The 20,056-nt window shown below is 42.0% G+C and overlaps 1 protein-coding gene across 4 annotated transcripts in view; it reads left to right on the top strand.

Moving 5' to 3' along the window:
- FRMPD1 (FERM and PDZ domain containing 1) overlaps nucleotides 1–20,056 on the top strand; it is a 150,279-nt gene that overhangs the window by 13,399 nt on the left and 116,824 nt on the right. For 2 of the 4 annotated variants that reach the window (XM_038552858.1, XM_038552859.1), the window contains exon 1: nucleotides 4,842–5,008. The exons of the other annotated variants lie outside the window; for them this stretch is intronic. The gene's annotated coding sequence lies outside the window, so the exon portion shown is untranslated. Of the gene's footprint in view, nucleotides 1–4,841; nucleotides 5,009–20,056 lie in introns of those variants that run through there. 4 annotated transcript variants of the gene reach the window in all.

Consider the following 20,056-nt stretch of genomic DNA (forward strand, 5'->3'; position numbering starts at 1 on the left):
CTTTTAGCTCTCCTGCACCGAGAGTTCTGGGACACACACCCAGAGAAAGGCTGTGGTGGGGTGTCTGGAGGGAATGCACATGTCCTGCTGGACTATGGGACCCCAAAGTATTAGTCTCCGAAGTGTCCTCTCCTGACTCCTGGGATGGGAGACAGGAGGGAGAAGAGTTATTTTCTCATGTGGAGCCACCCCTGGAGATCCACTTGAAGCCTGGTCATAATGAATGTAGCAATTATTAGAAACTTGCAAAAGGATCAGGGAGAGGAATGAAATTGGTGTTTCATGGAGTTTAATTGAGCATTACTCTGCTCATTAGCAGCAATCAACTCAGTTTATGTGGCCTTGTTTACAGATGGAAGAAAACAAAGATTCAGGGAAAGAGCCTGTCTTTTGTGTCCTTTTCTCTCTCTCCTCTCAACAACGCATCTACCCCATCTGGGATGGTGTGCTGCTGTTGCTAAATCCACCAAGCAAAATCTATCATTGTACGTGACCTTAGTCACCTATTTGTTACAGACGCATTTTTGGACTGTTTGAACCTCTTCATCATCTCTTTCCTTTGGATACAGATGGAGATTAGGCAGATTATTAATAGACAATTATGGAGCCTTAGCTCTGTCATTGACATTGAAGAGAATTACAGGGTCAAGGATTTTATAGTTAAAATTCAAAGAGATATAAAAGGAATGAGAAACCTCAGACATTGCTTAGGTTTTGATGCCAGAAACTCATTGCTTCAAAGATCTAGAAGTGTGTAATAAAACCACACCAGCTCTGTTTCTACTTTCTCAATATAAAACAGCTAAAGATCACTGAATAAATTAATACAAGATAGTAAGAGTGTGCTTCTCCAAGAAAGTTCCTCTAAGAAGCTTGCTGTTTCAGGAAGACCTGAGTTGTGGCCTTTGTGAATCAATGTTGAAAGGAGCCAGATGAACTTGTGGCCAATGATTCCATCTGTAGCTACTGAAGTCAAGACATGGTAAGGAGTCATTTCTTATGGGTCCTTCCACTTACACCTCCTATATCACAGGGGCCACAGAATGGGCTGGGAATGTTTTCCCTGAAGGATCCTTGCTGGTCTCCAATTTCTCCTGATAAACTGCTTCATTCTCTGCATCAGACACTCCCTGAAACTTGAAATAAATTCTGAGTTGATTAACATACTATTTAAGAAATGTGACCTTAACCTACCTAGAAAGACTATTGAATGCATGCAAAAGCCTTCCACATTTTAAACTCTGGGGGCTAGAGACCAATTCCAACAGCACTGCCATGGCTCAAGACTCTTCTGTAAATCACCCAAGAACTGACACAAGAGACAGTGATCAATCTTAAAAATAACCACACTCACAACTTTATAGTAATGATAGAAATACTGACAGAGAGTTTAGGTTTCCATTAAAATAATAGTTAAACGATATCAAGGGCATATTGTTTGCCAGGTACTGCACTGAGAGCTTTACATGCATTGTCTTGTTTCATCCTCCCCATAGTAAGTACTCTTATGTAGGCATTATTGTATTATTACTTCAATTTCACATGTAAATATGATTATAGCCCAACCTCCAGAATTCCAGATCAGATATCCAACTGTCTACTCAGTACCTCTTTTCAGATGTTTAAAAGGTGTCTTAAGTTCAAAATATCCAAAATGTGGCTCCTGATATCCACCTCTTATTGCCCTGCCTCTAACAACCTAATACCCCTTCAGTCTTCCTCATCCCAGGTGATGACAACTCCAGCCTTCAGGTTGCACGGGCCAAAACCCTTGGAGTCAGCTTTGACTCATCTCTTCTGCTTACACATCACATCCAATCTGGTCAGCAAATCCTGTTGCTTCACACTATATCAGAATCTGGCTACTTCTCATTCTTCCATTGCAGCTTCTCTGGTTCAAACTACCATCCTCTCACACCTCGATGATTGCAGTGACCTCCTTCTGCCCTTGCTCATTTCAAGTCTAGTCTTCTTACAGTAGCCAGAAAGTTCCTGTTAAAATGAAAGTTCAAAATCCTCCAGCAGCTACCCATCTGACTCAGAGTGGAAATCAAAGACTTTATAATGGCTACAGAGTCTCATCAGGGGCCAACTTCTTTTCTGATCTTTACCTTGAGTTTACAGACTCTGAATTTTATGAAATCTTTTGTTCATATGTGAATCTGTGTGTTCTTCTAGGGGGAGCCCATGTGGCTTGTTACCAAGTTCTTGAAGGATTCAAAATCTCCCAAAAGCTTAATTACTGATTGGAGGAAGTTTCACTCTTGAAAATCCAATTTAAAGAAGGGATTTATTCAAATCATAATTCATTTGGAAAAGATTCTTTGATTAAAGTAGTCATTGAGAATGTCTTGTGTGTTTGCAAGACAATGGAATTGACAAAATTAAATATATGCACTTATTTTAGTAGACTCTTTATGACCCAAGTGTATTAGTTCAAAGTGGATTTGGGATAAATCCCACTGCGATGAAATCTACGTGTAACAAAAAGATGTTTGAGTCTCCAGCTAAAAGTTCTCTTATTTCAAATAGTATCAAACTGGCATGCAAAGCTTTGGGCCAGTTGTGTGTAAGGTGCTGTATTTGGGAACATTTTCAACATATTTCAGTACTCAGAGGCTAATGTAGAGCCTGGTACAGTAAGCCCCTGGTTTCTGTCTTCTGTATCCTCTTCTCCCTTTGCCTCTCATCCTAGAATTTGTAGCATTTCACAGATCTGGTATTCATGAAATTGAACCAAAAGTGATTCTGTCAGCCAAGGAGAGAAATCAATGATGCTTCCAAGTAGATCAGCCTGGATATAGGTTCTTGAGCCACTGAGACCCTAGCAATGCAATTCTCTCCTCCACTGGACCCCAGCATGTGTACAAAATATGCTGAGGGCCTTGTCTTTGGCTTGATTCCCTTGACCATTTATAGGCATAGAAACCCTGACCTATATCCCAAGGGTGTTATGTGGATGAACCAGTAAATCATAATTAATTGCAAGGTAAACATTAATTGTTGTTATCACCATCAGTTCCGGCCTGGGTTCTTGACCCTAAGAGAGAACTTGCTTGTACAGTGGCTCTCTGTGGGATTGCAGAACAGCTTACAGACTTATGAGGGATGAGACTTTCTTTGAAGTATGTTAGGAGTACTCTAAAGTATTTTGAAGTACTTGAGTTCATGCTGGAGAAATGTCTTGTTTGTAAGTAACTGCAGGGAACCAGGTCACTGTCCTAACATCAGAAGAGCTGCCATGAGACAGAGGATGTGGATTTACCCTTCATGGGCCCAGAGGGCAGAATTAGGACCAGTGAGGAGGCAAATGTTAGCCCAAGAGTGGAAGGAACTTTAATAGCTAGAGCAGTTCAACTGCAGAACTAGCTGCCTAAAAAAGCAGGGAATTCTATCTAGTTAAGGAAAAAATCAAGCAAAGCTCAAGCAAATTGATTACCTGCCATGTGCATGGCATTGTTTTAAGTGCCGGAGGAACCCAATTAGGAACTAGGCAAGAACCATGCTCTTAGAGAGCTTCTGGTGTAAGAAGGAAGGTAGATCAATCCAACCAACCATCCATCCATTCATCCAGGCATCTTCACACTGGGAATACAGCAATGAACAAAGCAAAGGTTTGGTTTCTTCACATGGTAGATGATATTGACAATAAGAACCCCTAAAGCATGAAATTAATGTTACCCTTTGAGAATGAAATTAGAAGAAGTTAACATGAAACAAATCAGTCAGGGAGTGGGGACATAATTGTGACTAAGAAAGGTTAAATACAACATATGAGATCATATGTTGGTGACTGGGAATACTGTTGGTATAAAGGGCATGGTCTGCCTGGAGCTAGAAGACAGAAGGTCAGAGGAAAAATATCTGTGAATTTGTTCCTAGCATTATCTAAAGACAGGATAATCAACCAGGGACTGAAGACATGAGTCTGTCGCAACTCAGTGACATTGGCCACTGAAATCATTCAATTTATTCTTTCAACCATCCCCCTTCCTCTTCTTCTGGCCAAGTCCCAGCTCAGATTTTGACTTAAGTTTAACTTTCCCAAAAAAACTTCCTCTGCACTTTCACAGCACTATGTATTTCTCCTTTTTTTTTTTTTAACATATTTTATTTATTTGAGAGAGAGGGAGAGAGTGTGCACACAAGCAGGAGGGAGGGGCAGAGGGAGAGAGAGAAGCAGATTGCCCACTGAGCAGGGAGTCTGACATGGAGCTCCATCCCTGGGCTCTGAGATCATGACCTGAGCTGAAGGCAGATGCTTAACCAATTGAGCTACCCAGGCGCTCCTGTACTTCTTCATAGCACTTATCACAGCTTTGATTTATGGTTTCTTAGTGTCCATCTTCCCCACTGGATGGGAAGCTGCATGAGGGTAGAAACCCTGTCAGTCTTATTCACCACCATATCCCACTAACTAGCACACCGAGGCACTTAGTAAATACTTGTTAAATGAGTGAATAAGTTAATGAAAGACTGAATGAATTTGATTTCCCAGGAAGATTTTCCTATAAGCAAAGAACACTCTAAGAGATGAGTTTTCTTTCTGGAATTCTTGGAGACCTCACTCTTACTGCAGAATTCTAACATAAGATAGAAAGTGGGATTGAACAGGAAATGAGCTATGGGACTTTAGAGATGGACCTGCAATTATTGAAGTGATTATGGAAGAGAGGGCACAGGACCTGAGTCTTGAATTGAAGATGGGATTTGATCTGTGGAGCTGAGGAAAAGAAGTTGTTCCAGCCAGAGATGGATAGCATGAGCAAGGATATTAAGTTTGGAATTTAGAGTGCATGTAGGGAATAATGGGACAGAACATGGGGAGGCATCCCAGGGTCTCAATGAGATAGGCAGGATAAAGTATTTGGACTTATTTATCTGCTATTAGGCTTTGCCATAAAGGAATACTTGTATGGTGTGGTGGTGGTGATGTCAGTTCCTTCTGCAGTGTTCCAAAAAGAAATGGTGTCAAGCAATGACAAGGAGAGGATTACTCCAAGAGAAGGTTAGCTGGCTGTCTCCCTAAAGGTCTTTATTGTAGGGTATTACCTCATTGAACTCGAAGGGTCCATGTTCTGGTCCTCTGCCAATTAGGCTCAGAAATCTGATATGGAAGCATTCAAGGGTAGATCTAAGCTCACAACACTGTTGTATATAATCTAGAATGCTAATTTAGTGATTTACAAGGTAAACTACAATTGCTGAAGGTTTAAAATGCTCAAGTCCTATGACAAGAGCATTCTGGCCCTGTAAGCAGGCTGTAGAAGAAGCCATATTATAATTATTTATATATATATATATAAATTTATATATATAATATAATTTATTAACTCACAATAAGAAATATAATTACCAAAGGATGCCCAAGTCCAATGGCTAATGTATTCATTTCCTGTAGGTGGATCTACATGGGAAATCAAACTCAAATCAGATTGCTTGATAAGCTTACAGTTAGGGCAAGGGGAAATCATTAAAAGTATATTTAGAGACATCTGACCTAGACCTCTATAGTAGGAAGATGCTTGTCACCAGAATTACCTGGGTCACTTTCTTAACCAAAGCCCCTCTGCCCTGTCTGGTATTAGATGGGTAATGCCAAGGTTTGCTTATCTGACCTCCTTTCCTTGTGTTTTCATGATTAGTCAATATCTCTTTTGACTGGTGCTTTCCTTCTTCAGCTGTATTAATACTTTTTTTTAAAAAAGATTTTATTTATTTATTCATGAGAGAGACAGAGAGGCAGAGACATAGGCAGAGGGAGAAGCAGGCTCCCCATGGGAAGGCTGAGGCAGAACTTGATCATACCCCAGGATCATACCCTGAACCAAAGGCAGACAACCACTGAGCCACCCAGGTACCCCTGTATTCATTCTTTCTTTCTTTCTTTCTTTCTTTCTTTCTTTCTTTCTTTCTTTCTTTCTTTCTTTCTTTCTTTCTTTCTTTCTTTCAATCAGATTTTATCAAGTTCTCATGGTCTGAGAACCATTCTGTTTCTTTAAGGTGACTTAGCAAATCTCTGCTGTAATCAATTATGTGTTGGTGTCCTCATTAAACTCTCAAAGGACAATCTCATTTCTAATTCTTTCAGGATCACTCAGGGTTGCCCCTAGTACTACAACACTTGCCAGCATTGAGATTCTAGGGCACCCTAAGCCCCAGATGGCTTAGAAAATCTTATTTAACATTGTCAGAATTTCACCAATTAGATATAACCTCAGTGATAATGGCCCCTGCCATTCTATTCATGTGTTTCATTGCAATCAAAACACATGTTAACATCTGTTATTTTATTCAATCATTCTAAGAACTCTTGAGGTAACTAGGGCAGAGATTGGAGTTGCTCATAGTCACATACTTACTACATACTTACTAAGAGGCAGAGACAGAGTTCAGACCTCAGATTATTTTTGTGTAATCCTGCTGTTTCACCAAGAGAAGAGAACCTTCTTTTAAATGGCACCTGCACTGAAAAGAACATTCAAATAATACTATTGTTTATTCACTTGAAGGTCAGGCAAAGAAGTCAGGTGTTGAGGCTTAGGATGAAAACAATGACTGAGGATTTTAGTATCAGATCTAGGACTTGATTAGCAATAGACATGCCCTATCCCATCCCTACTTCAAGGAAGCAGAACAGTGGGGTTAGATGGACCCCTTTGGGCAGAGCTGGCAGGAGCAGTAGGAACAAAGACCCAATCAGACTGGAATGGCCATCAGTGAGTCCAGAACTCGGATAGAGAAAGCTGGTATCCTGAGTGATATTGCCACCAAACTGCAGGGAAGGGTAAATGGCCCCTCTCAGCCTTTCTAGAATCAAAACATTCTTTCCTCTAAGCACTGCTGGATATACAAGGAAAATATACATTCTTACTCTTTGCTTTCTCGTCCCAGATTTCACAGAGCCTACCTCTCTTTATGATGACGCTTTTTTTTAAAAGATTTTATTTATTTATTCATGAGAATACACAGAGAGAGGAGAGAGAGAAAGAGAGAGACAGAGACACAGGCAGAGGGAGAAGCAGGCTCCATGCAGGGAGCCCGACGCGGGACTCGATTCGTGGTCTCCAGGATCATGGCCAGGGCCAAAGGCGGCGCTAAACCGCTGAGCCACCCGGGCTGCCCTATGATGACTCTTTTTTTTTTTTTCCTATGATGACTCTTAATGAGCACCCACACTGTGCCAGGCTAGGGATTAGATACATTATTTTGCTCATAACAAGCTGAAGATTGTATTGGCTCTACTCTACACCCAAGAAACTGTAACCCTTAGAGGTTAAGTAAATTGCCCCAGGTCAGTCACTAATATACAGTGGAAATGGGGTTCTAAGGCAGGTCTGTTTAGATGCAAGAGCAAGTTTTTCTCTTTGTGTCATACTGACCCTCAATACATTCATGTCTCAGAAGATGTCACAGTTCAGGCTTCTTAGGTCTTCTGTTCCTGCTGGTCAGAGTAATGAGAACAAGAGACAAAAGCAGAAAGTGATGCATGCTAGACCTGGACTGCCAGATCCAAATTCAGACTACCACTTGCCGGCTGTGTAACTTGGGGCGAGTCTTACCCCCACCATGTCTGTTTACTCGCTTGTAAAATAAGGATAATAGTAGTACTCACATTATAGAGTCATTGTGAGCATTAAATATATTATTATAACGAGAGTGCTTAGAAGAGTGTTTGGTACATAGTAAATGCTCAATAAAATTAGCCATGGTCTTTTGATTAAATTGAGGTCTTGGTCTCAGTCCAATCTGACTCCTTCTTTGGATTTGGGAGACCCTGCAGTCTCATTAATTCTATAATTCTAAGCCATCTCTTGAGGTGGTTTACTTTCTAGGTGAGTCTTCTTAACCATTTTAATAGATCCCTATTAAATGTTAATATTTACATCTGATATGTAAATATCAGACCTCATCTAGAATTCAAGGGTTACACCGCAGGTGGTCCCTACATTTGCCACTACTGTACCCTCCTCCTCCCTTTCTTAGAAGTGCCTGCATAAAGTGACTGGGTTTACTGGAGAGTTACCCTAGGTGGGTCCCAGCAGCCCTTGGTCATTAGCATTCCTTGTGAGAACCCATTCTTTGCATGCTTTGGAGCTCAGCAGGCTCCCTGAGTCTTCTCAGCTAATGATGTTCCAGATGCCAGAGCTGGCAGGACAGGGTGGGGCAGCCCTCGCTGACTCCAGAGAAGAAATCAGGTCTGTTCACCCGGACAACTGCAGACCAATTAAAATAGTGCATGAGCTAATTAAGGACCACGAATCAGGCATCACTGCTCTGTGGTGCCCCCCCAAAATGCAAGATAAACAGAGCCTTGGGCAGGCGCCTTCTATGACCTGGAATTGGGCAACTTAGGTGACAAGATTAAAATAAAAAGAACAGAACACCTGCAATACATAAATTCATATATTCAAATTGAATCTTTAATGCAGTTCTATTTCAGAAATATTTACAAAACCTAATTAAGGCAGAGAACAGTGCTGGACATTACAGGGACACAAATGGGTGACACTCAGTCCCCAACTTGAGGGTATCAGTTCTCCATCCCCACTGCCACTTCTCACCAGCCCCTACAGGCCCTCTCACTTGGACTGTTGCAGTCATCCCCCTAACTGGTCTCCTTATCTCTTAGCTTTCCTCAACCACAATCTTACAAAACAAATTTGGTCACACACTCTCCACTCAAAGTGGTTTCCCACTGCCTGCACATGAAATGCAAATACCTTACTGGTATTTAAAGCTCCCACAGATTGGTCCAATTTGGTCTCCCAAGGTTTTTCTCTCTACTTACACAGTTCTCCTCCACTGTTTATGCAACATGCCAGCCTTACTGGTCTACTACAATTCCCTCAAACACCCTGTCTTCATTCTTTCTCCGTTTTCCTCCCTGATTTATTACAAAGCATAGCAGGCCTTCCTTTTCGTCTGACTATAAAGATCTTGCTCACTTTTCAAAGCTCCCCTCAACACCACTTCTTTCCTGAAGCATTCTGTAATGTTGGCCTTCTCTAGTGGGATGTCATCGATCCCCATGGTATCCTCCATCGCATTTGGTTTAACCTTCTCTTACGTCACAGAGTTTTCCTCCTGCATGTTCTCCAAGGAAGTGGGTCTTTAATGGGCTGTTACTCTCCTCCCCCAAATTGTGGCTAGGACAGTGCTCACATGGGGTGAATTATACTGAACGGAATGGAGGAAATAAACCCAGCCCGAAGTGACTGATAGAAGCCAAAAACACCACAGGGTTCTCTGCCAGAGCTCTAAGGTGGGACAAAATTTGGGCTGGAATGGGGATGAAATATATCCAAACAGGAAAGACCAGAAAAGGTTTTGTTTTTTTCCTGTCAACCTTCCCTGATTTTTCCTCCTCTTGGCTGTGTCCCTCTTGTTCCTGTCCCCAACTGTGGTATTCATAAACTAGTACTGTAATTGTATGCTAATTTGTCTGACTTATTTACTAGACTATAAGATCCTTGAGGGACCAAGCCTTAATCTTTGTTATTAGCCTTGTATCAAATCCAGTGCTTGGCATTTAGTAGGTGCTCAACAATTATTTGTCAGCGGGGAGGAAAAAGAGGGTGGAAGGGAGGGCAGGGAAGGTTTATTCATGTAGAGATGGGACAGGGTGAAGGCTACAGAAAACTGAAACCAAAGAGGTACAGTCCTATGTGGGGATCCTGCCATATTGTCTGGGTAGATTAGCTTGATATAATGAAGGTGCTCCCTTGCTGCATATGGCTTTCTGTAGGTGCTGACACTGAGTAATAAGAAAAAAGCCTTATATTCCCAGATCCTCTCCCCCCACTTCACCCTCTCCCTCACTTCACATCCTGGAATTGGTGCTGATACATTCCTCAATAAAGACAATTAGGAGGCATTTGGCAGCCACACTCCATTCCTTTTTTTTTTTTTTTTTTTTTTTTCCGCACTCCATTCCTATTCTGCAACAGAGGGGTCATTGTGATTGCTGATTTCACTAGCAAAGACCAGCCCAATGGCCACTTATGGTAGCTTTTTAAAAAAAAAAAATCAAAGGCTTCTAAATGAAGATGAAATTCCTTTTCCCTTGCTTCTACACAGATAGGCAACATTAGGAATGGAACCCTCACTTGAATCTGCCCCTATGCCAGATCATCATAGCATAGTGGAGGGAGATATGGCTCTGGCATGACTGCCAGCCAAGCATAACTAGCATATTCACCACTCAAGACAAGTGCCTTAATTCCTGAGGCTCGTTTTCCTCATCTATAAAATGGGAATATATAGTATTTTTTCTCCCACAGGACTGTTGTGAAAATATCACATGCCATAAATAACTTAGTTCAGCACCCAGCATAGAAACAGCCCTAAGTAAATGGTAGCTATCGATCATCATGATTATTAAAAAACAAACAAACAAACAAAAAACTATTTAGGTTAAGGATTTAAGGGCTTAGTGAAGTAGACAACTGTTATATGATATTTCAGAAATCCTGTTAGATGTTCCAATTGTCTGATAGAGCAGTTTTAGAGTTCTTGGTATTCCTTTCAACTCCTGCTTTTATTTTATCCTGTCCATATGCCTGTGTTTATATGCTATAGGAAATATGGTTGGTTTTTTTTGTTTTTTTTTTTTTTAGCAATAACTAAATTCCTTACTGGCCCTGATTATTCTCAGCTTGTTTCCTACTACCCCTGGCTCTATATATTGGGAATACATGATAAAGCACCTCCTTTACTAAAACATTTTTAAGGCTTGTGTTTGCAAAAGCTTTGCAAGAACTTTGCAACTTGAACTTTGAAGAACCCAAATTCAAATAGACAACATCCTAAGCTTTGGGTTCAAAAAGTTACTATGCTAGGAGGATAATTTGATATCCAATATTTTCATTATTTACTGTAGGTTTTTATTTTATGTTTTCTTAGTCTGCTTGTTTTCCACTTTGGTACAGAGAGTGAAAAACTTTTTTCACACATGTCTACAATGACAGCTGGAAATCTGTAGAGAGAGGGAATGATTGATTCTTCATCATAACATTGGATAGCAGGAAGGTAAAGAATAGAACAAATGAGGAAGAGAAAAGAGGTAACAGAAACAGTCTACATTAAGGTAGACCTTCAATAACTGTTGGCCAAATACATGAGTTTGTTGTACAGGAGGGTTAGATTCTAAGTTCCCACAGAGAATCAAGACACACTAGCTATCAGATAGCCAAATTGAGGGACAGACCACCCAGAAGAATCTGCACAAAGGATTTAGCAAAGAATGGTTATATGACTCAGGTTCTCACGTCAAAGGTCAGAAGATACCATTATATCTTAATTTTTTTAAATTAATTTTTTATTTTTTTTAAAGATTTTTTATTTAGTTGTTAGAGCACAACAGGGGGAGTGGAAGGCAGAGGGAGAGGGAGAAGCAGACTCCCCACTGAGCAGGGAGCCTGATGTGGGGCTCCATCCCAGGCCCCTGAGATCATGACCTGAGCTGAAGGCAGACACTTAAACAACTGAACCACCTAGGTGCTCCTGAGGCTTATTTTTTAAAAAGATTTATTAGTTTGAGAGAGAGAGAGTTAACTGGGGAGGGGTGTGCAGAGGGAGAAGCAGACTTCCCCATGAGCAGATCAGAGAGCCCAACATGGGACTCCATCCCAGGACCACCACCTGAGCCAAAGGCAGATGCCTCGTTGACTGAACCACCCAGGTGCCCCTTGTTGAGGCTTTTGAAGAGAATTTCTTTGGAGGGAGCAGTGAGCGTGCTAAGTACCACTCCTGGACTCAGGAAGTAAGGGATGTGGATGCCCATCTTATCTTACCTGGCCTCAACAGGACCACTCAGAGTTTGAGCTGCATCCTGCTGTTAGAGGCCCAGGGCACTGAGTCTGAATCCTGCTCTGAAAATTTACAGAAAAAAAAAAAAAAAAAAAAAAAAAAAAAAAAAACAAGCCAGGCTATTGCTTTGGCAGTGGAGCAAAGGAGGTTGCTGCTACTTCCTGATTGGCCAGTACTCCTAGAATTTGTTAGGTCAAAGAATGTTCCCAGGAACAGATATGGGCCCTTGCAAGGGAGAGCCTGGCTGTGAAGCACCTAAGATCTGTTTAATAGGGTGTCCGTAGATCCAGCTGAGAAGCTGGATGAGGAATGCTCGCTAGGGCCTCCTGGGGCAGGAACTCCTGTCTGAATGGATTGTTTTGGTTAATTAAAGAATCCTCAAGTGAGAGCACCTAGGTTGGGGGGCAGGGCTTGGAGGAACTCACAGTAATACCATATAGGAGAAAGTCAGTTCTAGACAACTGCTAGCCCTGGAGAGTGTGGTACCATGTCACCAGGGTCCCCATCAAACAAACACTCTCTGCCACCTTCACTCTCCTCTCTTTCTCCAGGAGGGGGTTTAAAACCCCAGTTAGCAAGCTGGGAGTATTAAGAAGGAAAGAGAAGATTCATACCCTGGTTTCTCACCTGCCAAAAGCCCCTTGAATGAGATTAGAAGTTTCTATTACTACGCGGATATGGATATTTTAATTTACTGAATTGAAACTGTGTTCCTTCCTTTTAAGTGAAGGAAGGACTTTTGGCTACTTAGGAGGAACTGCCCAACCACAGGGGGCATGCTTGAGTTTCTGTCTAGTGGCAGGGGAATGAAACTCTCTCCCCATTTCACCTCTGGTAAGTTTAAAAGGCAGGAGATTAAAAATAGTGTTTTCATTGTATTCCATGAGTTTGGGTTGTTTAGCTTACTGGCTACAGAATGAATATATGAGTGTTTATTTATATTAGGTTGCCCTGTGATTTCAAATTTAGGCCTTTAAAAAAATGGAATTCTTGGGATGCCTGGGTGGCTTAATGGTTGAGGGTTGGTCTTCGGCTCAGGGCATGATCCTGGGGTCCTGGGATCCAGTCCCATGTTGGGCTTACCACAGGGAGCCTTCTTCCCCCTCTGCCTATGTATCTGCCTCTCTGTGTGTCTCATGAATAAATAAATAAATAAATAAAATAAAATAAAAATAAAAAATAAAAAATTGAATTCTCGTAACATTTTATTACTTTTGGAAGGCATGCAATTGTTAAGTGGTAGATTATTCTGTAGCTCTTAGCTATATTAAGATCCCATGTTGAAATTAATACCACTCTGTTTCCTGTTACCTCAAAAGCTGTAGCAAGTGGAGTGTCAGCAATGTCTATTTGTTAGGGCCCTAACCTCCTTTTATTCCTAGTACTTCGGTGACCTGCTTAAAACCTTGGCCAGCTGTTCTGCAGAGAAGGTGCTGAGCGTGCATTCGTACTCAGGTGTAAATGAGTTACAGAATTGGTTGTATGCTTATTTCCAGGAACAGTTTTGCTTTAACAGTAAAAGTGAGCTCAAAGAAGGAATGCCTTCATGGTGGATTTTGGGCATCTGCCACAGACAAGTGTCCTAGGAGGTTTCTTTGGGAAGGGGCATCCCAGCTCCTTGGGAACCATCCTTGATGTGACCCTGAGCTCTGGGCACCTGGGCAGCTACCCTTGCCTGAGAGAGTAAATGTGAAAGCAGGTTGTAAATGATAATGTACCATTCTGATGAGAGCTAGTATTGTTATCAGTATTGTTACTCTTAATAGCTCTAACTCCTGACAACAAACTTGTAAGTGCTTCTTAAAAGGTTAGTTACCACGCAGAGTCCTCTGCTGTCCTTATCAAATTATCTCCTTATGCCTGGAATTCTTTAGTATCCCAAAGGGCTAGAAGCAGCTCTCATACATCAGACAGACAAAATGCTAAAAATCAAAGGGTTAGTCCCTCACAGGGCATTTCTTCTTTCTCCTTGTCTACTTTCACCTGCCCAAAAGCATTCTGCTTCTGACCCTATCAGTCCCATCTTGCAACTGAAGCAAGACTCTCGCCTGGCCTGAGCTTTTTCTGTGTGTTCGAAATGATAAGAAACAGCTGTCCTCGGATTAATGCCATCATCCCTGTTATGATTCAGCCATTCAGCTTGTGGCAGCAATTGTGTGTGAGATGAATGTCTTTCTAAATTCAATCACCCCAAAATAAATACATTGCAGTAGCCTCATTAAACAAAATTGGATGCAGGGAAAGGATGGGGCTGATAGGAAATGAGAAAAAGTAGAATATTTCAAAGCTGCATGCATCCACTTGCCCTTCAGAAACCTCTACTAGGACCCTGTTCAGTTGTGGCATTGCTAGTTTGTTTTGTTGTTGTTGTTTTAAGATGCTTATGTGTGTGGTATCACTTTCCCCAAATAGATTTTTTTAAGAGAGATTTTTTAAATGAAATAGTATGTATTCATATTAAGAGACAGTCATACAAAATAGGCAAATATGCAGATATTTTCAAATGCAGCATCCCATACATGACATTCAACATACATTTTCCAGGTTGTTCAACTTATTCAAATGATTTTAAGGTCTAACCACAGTAGACCCGTGTTAGGTGCTAAAGGGATATTAAATTGAATTCATTTATCCAAAAGATACTTGCTGAGAGCTACTCTGTGCTATGTCCTGTGCTCATAGCTTGGGGGTACCACCATGAAACTGTCTGGAAAAGATGCTTAGAATGGGGTGTGGAATGGGATGGACACAGATAAGAATACAGAGAGGTGCAACTTGTTGAGTGCCAATAAGAAAGAGATGCAGAAAGACCCATGAGAATTTAGGAGAAAGTGGTTGTTTATCTCTGTAAGGAAACAGAAAATCTTCAGGCAGGAAGCAATGTTTGGGCTAGCCCTGGAAGTCTGTGAACAGTTTCAAAGTTAAGGCCTTTCTAGGCTAAGGGAATGGTGCAAATAAAGTCAAGATCATATATTTTGGTGAGGGGTTGGGAAACAGAGAGCATGGAGGCACACAGGGGAGTTGTAGATAAGGCTGGAGACCCAGGCAAGAGCCCTGTGTGCTGGCTAAAGGAGTGTGAACTTTATGCTGTAGTCATTTGGGAACCATAGCAGGAATGACATGATCAAAACTGTGCACCGGGAAATTTAATCCAGTAGGAGGCTGTGGATACGACTGATTGAAATTGGGAGGCATCAGAGATGGGAGTTCACTCAGGAGACCCTCACAAAGTTCAGAGCGGGGATAAACAAGGGCCCAAGGTAAGATTGTGGCAAATAAGCCCTGGAGAAACATACATTAATTATTAAAAGGGAAAAATCAATGAGTTCGTGACTGTGGATGTTTTAGGCTCACTGAGTTCCTCTGGGTATTAGGTTTATTTTTACAGGTTGGACCTATGTGGGAGAGAGGTGTGCATGATTCAGGGTCCTAGCAGGGAAACAGAATCTAACTGAGGTGGTTCAAGAGCTTTTAATGAAGGCACCATTTGCAGGGGTGCAGGTGGGATTAAGGAAACCAACAAGGAGAGGGGAGGCACCTAGACGTTAATTAGAGGGGAAAGCTGTTAGTACCCCTGAGGGGCAAGAGGAAAAATGCTATTATCAGCTTCCAATGAGAGTTGGAGTCTTGGAGATAACTGTGGTCTAGAAAGGACAGTCAAGAGAGGAGAGAAGTACCCTTACCTTTCTCTGTTGTAGCACTTTGGGTTTCTGTTCCTTTCACTGGCCAGACTCTCCTGAAAAGGTGACTAGTGACAGGAGTGGGCCTTTCAGGGCACAGAGGAGGGGCAGACATGGGCAGAAATATATATAGGGCAGAGGGTAAGGGGGAGCAAATGGAGAATAACCAATATACAATGCTATGTTGTGCCGTATGTTAGGTGATTTTAATGTCTTGAAGCTCCTTAAATCCTAGGGATTTCAAATAGAAAGGTTTCATTATGAGATCTGATTCTAGTTGATAGTCATCACATGCTTGATAACAAAAACTAATAATAACATCTAAATAATGAAAGGTGAGGGCCAGGCTCGTGCACATAATTTCACTGCTGAATCTTAGTTTGTCTGTAAAACAATGCTATTAATTCCTGCTGTACCCACTCTGTAAGGTACTTACGAAAAGAAAGTGAGATAAGGTTTATAAAAGTGTTTTTTAGATTAATTTTTGGCATACATCACTAGAAAGATAGATGTGTAGGATTGTTATTGTCGTCTGGGATCATCCTTTCTACTTTTGGTGCTCCCCGCTCCACCAGCACAGTGTCTGGGCCAGAGGGCTGCTCAATCACCATCTTTGGCACTGAATTAACTTCAATTCCAAACACATACCCTTTCTCCCATGATTCATGTGTGACCTCTTTCATTCAGGTTTGTTACTGTGGGGCTTTATACTTCTTCAATATATTCCACTGCCTGATAACCTGTCAAGAAAAAAACTAAGACCCCCTCAGGATTCAAATCGCTGGAAAGTATTAAACTGCACTTCATCAAGGGACGGTTCCATCACATGTTCTTAGAGTGAGGCATTATTAGGAATTTTGACCACACACACCAGATCTGAGCCTGGGATTCATTACCTCACTTTACTAGTTTCCTTTCACGGCTTAAGACAGCTACACGTGCAGATTTGGAGGAGACGGCAGTTTGAAAGATGAAAAGCCCTTCAAAGCTGTACGAGATCTTAAAATCCCATGGGTGACAACACCTGGTTCTTGTACTGTAATTGCTTTACTTAGTCTGGCCCTCAGGGACAGGTCCTAAATGAGATATTAGGCTGGTTCCATCTCCAATACCTATGAATTTGCCTTCAGATCCCTGATTCTGCTGAAGTATGTTGGAGGAACGGCAGGCAGAGAGCTCTGTGCTGGGAAGTCAGTTGAGGAAGTCCTGTGCATCGCTTGCTGCAGCAAGCCTAGGGAGACTCCTGCATTGTGAGGAGTGCTCCTCATTTTGTCCCAAACAACATGGACAAATGAAGCTCACTACGGGCCTATTTCTCCTGGACCTTGACTGGTTCTTAAATGTTTTAGGGGAATCTGTTGACCACAGATCTGTCCCAGCGGCATGCTGACCTAATGGTAAGTAGCTGAAGGAACTGCAGGTGTAGGACATGGAAGGAGATAAGTAGGGTGAGGAGCATGGTGTGGTTCTCTCCCTGCAGCCATCTCAGGGAGGGAAGGGGCAGTTTCCTCCAAAGAAGACACAGTTTTGCCTTTCCATGCCCACCAGCGTGCTCCCCCTTATGAGGCTGACTGTGTGGGCAGTGCTACTCAAAGTGTGGTGGGCATATCCACAGCATCAGCAGCACCTGGGAGCTTGTTAAAAATGCAGATTATAGGCCTCACTGTAGACCTACTGAATCAGAACCTCTGGGGGGCAGAATCCTGCCATCTGGGTTTTTGCAAGGCCCCTGGAGGATTTATGTGCACTTTGAAGTTTGAGAAACACTGGTTTAGAGTACAGATAGTGCCCTGCTGGAGAGTGTGCAGATCTGGTGGGTAAAATCACATGCAGAGAGGTGATTGTGTTTGTCTTCGTTCCACTGAGTGTAACAGATTTTCATGGAATGGGCTCCTAGAACAACTGTCAGTTCCTCCATCTGACAGGCCACTTTTGCTAATCCAATTCTTATATTTGCCCAGAGTTGTTTATGTCAGTTCTGATGGTCCCAAAGAAGCAGTCCTTTCCCTTCACTCTCCATTCTCTCAACTCCAGCTTGAAACAGCAGTCTTCTCGTTCCTTTGAATTCTAGCCCAATCCCCTCAGTTCCCCGAGTTATAGAACTTTCCTGGTCTTTCTCCTTCCTGGCTCAGGGGCCATGTGAAATCCCAAGAGACCTCTTTGCTTTCTCCTGCCCCACTTTTAAGTTTTTCTGTTTTGTTCTCTACCTCCTTGAATTTCAAAAATAATAACTCCCCTGACAAAATTTTATTTCTTCTTCTTTCTATCCCTGGCATCATCCCATATCACTGTCCTCTGTGGGTCCTTCTCTTTCATCTCCGGTCATTGTTGGGTTTCCATTTTAAGCACCTCAATTTTATTTCATCATTCCTTCCTCCGGAGTTGGTTACTCATACATAATCTCTTTAGTTTTGGGATGGTGAGGAGAGCAGGGTACATCCTCAGGCACTGTGTGAAGTTGCCAGATTTTGGCTGGGAAAATATAAAGCCTATTCTGGATACAAAATAATGGGAAGAATGGGAGGCTCCTAAGAGTTATCAGCAGGGTCCACCAAGGGTTAGGCTTAAATTCAGCTCAATTCAGCCAACATTTTTGGGGGACCTACGCACTGACAAGGATGTATATCAGGTGTGTAGGAATAGGACCATGATATAGAATGGCACAGTTAAAGGCAGGATAAGTTTCAGGCAAAGAAGAAAACCCAATCCTGGCAGACCCCAATGACTAATGAGGCACACTCCTTTGCACATAGTAGACACTTAAGAACATCTTTGTTAAATGAAGAAAATAATTTCTTCGATTATGTATATTTTTTCACCTAGTTGCTGTGAATTGGGGTTTCCACAAAAAGATTTTTTTGTAAGATTTTATGTTGTAGGACTCTGTGTGCAACAACACATCCAGTTCCTACTTGTCTTCCTTCTGCGTCTGTGATAATGGATGGGGCAGCAGCAGAATGGAGTCTTCCTGGAAAATGTGAAGGAGACACTTGGACTCAAGACAAGAAAGAACTTGTAAACATATTAGTCTTTAGGGAAATCTTACTGCAAATTGCTCTGAAGAATTTAGAGAGAAAAAAGGACAGAGAAAAAGAAAGGGTGAGGGAGGATAAATCCAGTTTTAAAAGCAAACAGAAATAATGGCTTAGGTCAGATGGGTTTGTTGCACCAACATACTTCATGACCCAAGGAGTCTCATTTGATTATGAGTAGCCATCCTTAAAATTTAAATATAAAACTTAAATTTTGGGGGTACAAAGTGCTTATCAGATCATTTATCACTCCTCTTTGGGTTGGTGTCTACTGTAGCTATGTGAGAGGAGGCAATGTAGTGTAGCATCTTGAGGAGAAGGGACTTGGGTCTCCTGGTTCAGCTTCACCATAATCTTTCTGTTAATCTTTGGCAAGCTCCTTCCCTTCTCAGTGCTCTAGTTTCTTCTCCGTAAAATGAGTAGTTTGGACTAGGTCAGTGGTTCTAAATGCATGGTCCCTGAATCAGCAACATTGGCATCATCTGGGAACTTGCCAGAAATGCAAAATTCCTTCCGCATCAGAAACTCCCTCCAGGTGATTCTGGTGCATGCTCAACTTTGACACTCCCTGGACTAGTCATTCTGTGTTTCTATAAATGAAGTCATGGATGCACATGCAGAGCAGATGTAGGCAATTGAGGCAGATGTCAGCGCTCTAGGCCACCAATTCACAACTGCTTGGTTGTGGACAGTAATGGACCTGCTCTGCATAGAGTAAACTGAATCACAGCTCCCATCCTTCCCTTGCTCTGGCGCCAGATGGCCCATCATAGGCATACTAAGTGCGTGTCTAGGATACTAGCAAAGCAGGGCCACTCACCAATGGTATTTGTGTTTGGAAAAAAAATTGATACCTGATGGTCCCAAAAAACATTGAAGTATTCCTCATAGGAAAAATCAGAACATCATTAGACCTCTTATATTTAGTTTATAGCTTAGTGCTTTTAAAAAGTTTTTTGAAATTCTCAGGGCAGGGATGGGGACATGATGGGCACTATACAACCTTTTCAAGGTTAGGGTATTTAAAGGTCCCTGTTCTGCCCTTACTTTCTCCTTGTTCTTCCCTAAGGAATGCAGTAAGTAAGTCACCATACTTCATAGACTCTAAGAAGCTCCTCCTTTTTAATTAAGGATTTTATCTATTTATTTTAAAGAGAGTGAGAGAGTGCATGAGAGCAGGAGGAAGGGCAGTAGAAGGGGGAGAGAATCCCATACAGACCCTATGCTGAGCAGGGAGCCCATCGTGGGGCTTGATCTCTCAACCCTGAGATCACAACCTGAGCCAAAACCGAGAGTCGGATGCTCAACCGACTGAGCCACCCAGGTGCCCCTAAGAAGCTCCTCTTTCCCCCCTCTGAGATTGGGATGTATCTTACAATTGTTGGTGCCTTAGATCCAATTAAATATGGTATATTGTTGCCATTGTTGATATTCCTTAGAAAACATTCTGTGTCGGGCTCTCACCCATATCATTTCCTGAAGTCTAAAACTCTTCTATAACCCTTGCATCTGGAATGAAAGTTCATGGCCAGT

This window comes from Canis lupus, chromosome 11 (assembly GCF_011100685.1).
Source record: "Canis lupus familiaris isolate Mischka breed German Shepherd chromosome 11, alternate assembly UU_Cfam_GSD_1.0, whole genome shotgun sequence".
NCBI lineage: Eukaryota > Metazoa > Chordata > Mammalia > Carnivora > Canidae > Canis > Canis lupus.